The sequence below is a fragment of the Triticum urartu genome, chromosome 3 (assembly GCF_003073215.2).
Source record: "Triticum urartu cultivar G1812 chromosome 3, Tu2.1, whole genome shotgun sequence".
In the NCBI taxonomy this organism is placed as follows: domain Eukaryota; kingdom Viridiplantae; phylum Streptophyta; class Magnoliopsida; order Poales; family Poaceae; genus Triticum; species Triticum urartu.
Window position 1 is genome coordinate 283,286,587 of NC_053024.1, and position 7,391 is coordinate 283,293,977.

The 7,391-nt window shown below is 41.0% G+C and overlaps 1 long non-coding RNA gene across 1 annotated transcript; it reads left to right on the top strand.

Annotated features, from left to right (window-relative positions):
* The first annotated feature begins 915 nt into the window (after positions 1-915).
* LOC125548328 lies at positions 916-1,456 on the top strand. The gene is made up of 2 exons (XR_007301005.1): positions 916-1,095; positions 1,176-1,456. It is a non-coding gene; the product is annotated as an uncharacterized LOC125548328 (long non-coding RNA).
* The last annotated feature ends 5,935 nt before the right edge of the window (positions 1,457-7,391 follow it).

A 7,391-nucleotide genomic window follows, 5' to 3' on the forward strand; every position in this document is an offset into this window, starting at 1 on the left:
AATTAGACTAGGGAATTTAAGACGGACTTAACTACCCCTCTTTGGTTGGTAGGATTAGGCGGAATAGGAAACTTTCGATGACACCCCATTCGCTTGCGCATGTAACCATTAAACTGAATCATTATTTTCTTCTCTCAGTTCCCAATCCTTGCTTCAATTACCAGGGGTCCCCCAGGGAAGAGATCTAAGGGAGTTAGGCCCTTTAATCCTCTTCCCCTTTCCCTCGTAGGCTAGCTATAGTGGCGGTATCTTAGCCGGTATCATGCACTTGGGACTAACAAAAATGTTTATGTGGCGGATAGTTAAAGAAGTGAGAGGAGGTTAGAGTAACATAGGTAGATATCGTATCATAATTAATGCTATGCTACTATTTGTCGCACATGTCAATAAATAAGATCATATATGATACTACACTATGATACTATGCACTATGAAGACAGTATCATCACTAATATCATATGCGTGATACTAGTATATGATACACCCCACTATGAATAGCTTTAATTCCCATGTTCCTGATCCAATTAAGGGATTTTTGGTCTCACATACCTTCAACTCCCATTCCTAATCTTTAAATCCCAAACCAAACACGCTGTCCAAGTATGCGCACGTAGAAGAAGAGAAGAAAAGGAAAGTGCTATTCTAAGATAGAGCTCAGATGCACACTATATCTTATTCGTCCACTAGCACTAAGATTCACGAAGTCCTATGTATAGGCATATGTATTCTGAATAGTATATCTAAGCTATTTCACTTGAGGGCCCACCTGCCAATTACAGTAAATGCCAAGACCGTCGTCCCACCCTAATCAGCTCATATGGTCAGGTCAGCTATGGGCCACGGCTCAGCCATACTGGCACTAACAATAGCGGTCCACACCACCTAATCCATTTACTGCGCATGTCACGAGCCACCCCTCCATCATCCTCTAGATTCTTCTTCCTCTTCTCTTTTTATCCTCCCTAGCCGCGCCACAAGAAACCAGAACAGCGACCATGACTTCCTCCTCTTGCTCATCCCTTGTCCCGACTATGGCAGGAAGGTCATCACCTTCATCTCCAGGGCCGAAGTCAGGTTCTACGAGTCAACAAAGATGTAAGATTTCAGCTCCACCCACAAAAAAATTCCTTTCTGCCCCTGGACTAATCATGGTTTATCCCATGTTCGCCGGACAGACTTTGTGGACTCATGATATCCCGTGAGACGTACCTGCCGGAGCTTAGTCGCCATGGCCTATCCCACCCGCACAGATTGCAGCACCCTCTATCTGTGCATCCAGCTTCGTCTTTGGACCAGAGATCTCGCTGGGACCTCATAAACTCTCATTGCCATTTTCATCAACCTGGACAGCCGCATCTACACCTGACAGATCAGCTAAATCAGTCTTAGCATAATTCTTATTTGAGGAACTATTTTTACCTGAATTTTTTGGCAACAACATGCATGATATGGTCAATTTGTAATGTACTTTGTTTACTATCATACCTCTATGAATGCCCTCCATGGGGATTCGATCTACACCCATCGTTTTGACCTCCTGAGTAAGGTTTCGGTTCGCCGTCACATTGGTGGTCTCACCTTCATTGGCTGCAGCAAAATGTAAATCCCTTAGTTTATTCGTGTCTAATACATGACTAACATGTTTTGTACCACCTCATCTCTACCTTCGGGCAAACTTACCCTTTTGATCATACAGTTTTTGAATCATCATTGTGACCTCACGATCTTCTTCTCATGGACTTTTGTTTTGATCATACATTTCTTAATGCATCTTCGCGATATTTGCATCTTTCAACTCTTGCTCCCTCATCTTTTATCGTCTCAACCAGTTTTGCGTGCTCAGGATCATTAGAGAATTCTTCCATATCAACTTCATTGTTGCTTTCATCGTCAGAGATGTCAATAACCTAGTGAACAAAACCCATACCGACATTCAAAGCCAGTGGACGGGATACTACCTCCATCTCAACTGCAAAAGTGCACAAAAAATAATCTCAATTACAAATTGCTTCTACATATACGAAACTAGTAAACAAAAATTAAATCAATCATTTTTCCTACACTCCCATTCCACATCAATCTTTGCAAGTTTCCGAGCAAGTTGACCATCTAGATGCATGTGACCTATCGGCTCCACACAGTGCGCAACGACATCAACATCTTCCTGTTTTACCGATGGAATGTTTGCTAGGGCTCAAACATCGGCCCTGACCACTACAGGCATATCTGCACCATCATGCCTGATGCTCCCCGGGAGGCATGAACATACATCTCATTCATCTCCTCCAAAACAACACCCGTTAATCCAAAAACGTCTACCAGAAACACCACCATCGAGATGTCTTAAGATATATGATCATCAATTCACAATTTGAAAGAACAAAATAGTGCAGTCTAATTATCTGAAGGTGGACCTAATATCTTACCTAAGCACTACCCCAAAAGGATTGTCCAATTATGTTATGCTGCAGACTAGGAGTCAAAAAATCCTGACTGTGTTTATGATGATTCTTTATAGTTGTATTTGCAGAACAGTACATTTCAAAAAAGTATTGCTTATCTGATGAGCTGCTAAACTTGTGCACACTTAATTTATCTGTTACAGATAATGCGAGGGTGTTTGTAGTGTTCTTTTCAGTCTATTGTAGAGAGTGCTTAGTTTATGTGCTTAATTACCAGACATTAATTTATTGGTAGATCACCACCTAGAAATAACATACACATGCACAAAATTTTGCGACAAAGGATCAGTGTGCATCGGGGTGCATCCGTTTCTAGATTTTCCTGTTGAACTAAAACACACAAATTTTATAACCTGTATCCTACCAATTGAATTCATCAGCAAATTCATGTAATGGGCAGGAGTTAACAAAATTATGAGCAATTGTATTGGTATGCCACAAGTGTGACACCCGGCCAGAATGAACATACACATAAAGCTAGTTTTGCAACGAAGGATCAGGTCGACCTCTAGGGAGCAGCCATTTCTACATTTTACTGTTAAATAACACATATTTTACAACATGTATCCTACAACTCAACGCATTGTCTTTTCCACAAACAAAATAATATACTTCATCTCAACTACTTGGCATAGTAGGCAATTGTGTATGCACCAGATTAAATTGGGCACATTTTCTTAGATCGATCAACCATCTACTGATTTCTGCAATGAACAGTGTGTTCACATATTAACATGATTCTACTTATGTCAATGTTCCCATACGAACTTCACTACGTCGATAGATCTATGCATATTGCAATTTCATTCAAGCATTCTCAAGAAATTCAGAGCCAGCTACAAAGATTAAAGATACCTCAAGCACCTTTTAGACCATCTCGGTGCCTGTGGGTTTCATGTTCCAAGTCACAGTTCAGACAGCTGCAGCAACCTCTCTCATCTCCCCAATACGGTGGCCCGTACCTTACAAATATGTGGCTCTACGCTTACGAACTCCACCGATGGTTCATCAGCTGGTAGGAAAATTGCAGCCACACCGTCCGCCGGCAGATCCAATAATCCTTGGTCGCAAAACTTTATCCCAACTTCACACCGTAAGTCTTGTCACCTCTGCCTCACTGTGTTTTCCACAAATAACCCTATATCTCACCACATATGCCATATATCACATTCGCAAAGCTGAGACAGGGGCATGTGTAATCCACATCGCCCGCCACTTTGACAGCAAAAAGTTGAAGCTCCAGCTTACACAGGTTAAATCCATCCACATCCTTACATGTCATCAGTCTCCTACACTTTCATCAACACTAAAATCTAAAAAAGATTTTCATGTGGGGTTGACATTTGGTTGCACATATTTGCGCAGCACAATGTCTCCAAAACAAAGAAGGATGCCCTACATGAGTGCTTGCAGCCCTGGGGCAACTTCTCCGCGCTTGCACACAATGCACTCTAGAAGGTTCTAGCGCCATGCGACTCCGCGCTTAAAGATTAGGAAGCTATCTACATCACTACCATAGACCGGATACATCATCAACCAATCATTGTCATCTATACTTTAGTTTTGCTATGTGTCAACCTCCCTTTTGTACACTATATATGACCTTTTCAGGCCTAGCTCTGATAACCCACAAGTATAGGGTATCAATTGTAGCTTTCTCGATAAATAAGAGTGTCGAACCCAGAGAGGAGCTAAAGGCACGATTTATATTCCCTTCAAGTTCCATCGACCACCGATACAACTCTATGCACACTTAACGTTCGCTTTACCTAGAACAAGTATGAAAGTATTTTGTAGGTGATAGGATATGTTTTGCAAGAATAAAACTAGGAGTACTTTGCGAGATAATAATAGCTAGTCATTTAGTAAAGAGATTTTTTATATCACAAGATAAGTATTTTGTCCATAGGCAATCAATAACTAGACCGTTAATCATCATTGCAATTTTATATGAGGGAGAGGCATTAGCTAACATACTTTCCGTACTTGGACCATATGCATTTATGATTGGAACTCTAGCAAGCATCTGCAACTACCAAAGATCATAAGGTAAAACCCAACCATAGCATTAAGTATCAAATCCTCTTTTCTCCCATACGCAACAACCCCCTTACTAGGGTATAAGCTTCTGCCACTCTCGCCACCCACCATAAGAGAATCATGAACATATTGCAACACCCTACAACAGGAATTCTCATGCTTGCGCAACATGGAGGGGACCATAGGACAACACCAAAATAAAACATACAACTCAAGCCAATCATGATCATCAATCAACCCATAGGACAAAACGAATCTACTCAAACATCATAGGATGGCAACATATCATTGGATAATAATATGTAGCATTAAGCACCATGTTTAAGTAGAGATTACAGCGGGGAGAATAGATGTTACACCCCTGCATACATGGGGAGAGAGTTAGTGATGATGGCGGCGAAGTTGTTGGTGTAGATCGCTGTCACGATAATTGCCTCGGCGGCGTTCCGGCACCACCAGGAGAGAGGGGGAGAGAACCCCCTCCTTATTCTTCCTTGGCCTTCTCCCTAGATGGGAGAAGAGTTCCCCCTTTGGTCAATGGCCGCCATGGCGGCGGAGGGGCAGGAGCCCCTCCTAGATAGGATATCTTTCTCTCTCTGTTATCCTCTGTTTCGCATTCCTGTTTTCTGGCCGAAACCCGCTTCTTAAATTCTCGGAGATACGTAACTCCGATTACGCTGAGATTTTAACATGATTTTTTCTAGATATTATCTTTCTTGTGGTGAAAGAAGGGAAGCAACCGACCTTTGTGGTGCTCACCACCCACCACCGCGCCTCTAGGGGGGGCCCGCACCCTGGTCCCTTACGGAGGTTGTGGGCCTCCGTTTGCGTTGATTCCACCTCCCAAAAATCACATATATTCCAAAATAATTCTCCGTAAAATTTTATTGCATTTGGACTTCGTTTGATATGGATATTCTGCGAAAAAAACATGCAACAAACAAGAATTGACACTGGGCACTGGATCAATATGTTAGCCCAAAAATAATATAAAATGTTGCCAAATGTATGTGAAAGAATATTGGCATGAAACAGTCAAAAATTATAGATATGACGCAGACGTATCAGCATCTCCAAGCTTAATTCATGCTCGTCCTTGAGTAGTTCATGGATAAAAAAGATGTTTTTTGGTGTGGAATGCTAGCTAGCATAATACTGATCATATAATCTAATCATGGCATGAATATTAAGACACGAGTGATTCAAAGCAATAGTCTATAATTTGACATAAACACGTCAATACGTAGGTATCCCAACAAACAATCATGCCTTTCAAAATATCAATGCTAAGGAACGTTATCCCTACAAAATCATATAGTCTTGTCATGCTCCATCTTCTTAACACAAAGTATTTATCATGCACAACCCCGATGAAAAGCCAAGAAATTGGTTCATACTTATTAACGCGCTCCAGCTTGTTCAAACCCCACACAATACATGAGCGCAAGCCATGGACATAGAACTATGGATGGAATAGAGTATGATGATAAGGGTAAATATGGAGAAGACAAAATGGTAAGAAAATCTCACATCGACGTGGCTAATCAATGGGCTATGGATATGCCTATCAATCGATATCCATGCGAGGAGTGGGGATTGGCATGCAATGGATGCACTAAGAGCTATAAGTATATGAAAGATCAGTATGAAAACTAAGTGGGTGTGCATCCAACTTGCTTGCTCAAGACCTCGAGCAATTGAGGAAGCCCATCATCGGAGCATACAAGTCAAGTTCTATAATGAAAAATTCCCACTAGTATATGCAAGTGACAACATAGGAGACTCTCTACAAGAAAAAAGATGGTGCTACGTTGCAGCACAAGTGTGGAAAGGATAGTAACATTGCCCCTTCTCTCTTTTTCTCCCTTTTTTCTTTTTTTTCTTGGGATCTTTTTGGCCTCATTTTTTATTTTTATTTTTATTTTTGTCCAAAGTCTCATCCCGACATGTGGGGGAATCATAGTGTCCATCATCCTTTCCTCACTAGGACATGCTCTAATAATGAATAATGATGGTCATCACACTTCTATTTACTTACAACTCAAAAGAAATAAAAATTACAACTCGATACCTAGAACAATATGACTCTATATGATTGCCTCTCGCGGTGTATCAGGATGTGAAATGATCTAGCGTAGGAAAGATATCAAAAAAGGACAAGCCATGAAAATATCATGCTAGCTATCTTACGATCATGCAAAGCAATATGACAATGAATGCTCAAGTCATGTTTATGATGATGATGGAAGTGGCATGGCAATATATCTTAGAATGGCTATTGAAATGCCATAATAGGTAGGTATGGTGGCTATTTTGAGGAAGATATAATGAGTCTTATGTGTGATAGATCGTATCATATCATGGGGTTTAGATGCACCAGCGAAGTTTCTATCGACTCTCGAGGTGAGAAAGGGCAATGCATGGTACCGAAGAGGCGAGCAAATTGCGGAAAGGTAAGAGTGCGTATAATCCATGGACTCACATTAGTCATAGAGAACTCACATAGTTATTGCAAACGTTTATTTGCCCTCGAAGCAAAGTACTACTCCGCATGCCCCTAGGGGGACGTTGGTAGGATTTAACAATCGCGCGCCCACGACCTCCACGCAATGGAAGACAATCAATAATAAATCATGCTCCAACTTCATAGCATAACGAGAGACTATACGTGCATACTTCGGGAATCGCAAACCTTAACACCAATATTTCTACTAAAGGCACTCATTCACTAGTACCTCCCACATATTATGATCTCTATATCGCAAAACTATTTCAAGGAATCAAACATATCATATTCAGTGAATCTACAAGTTTTATGTAGGATTTTATGACTAACCAATTCATGTTGACTCCCTAAATAGATATAACTGAAGCAAGAGAGTTTAATTC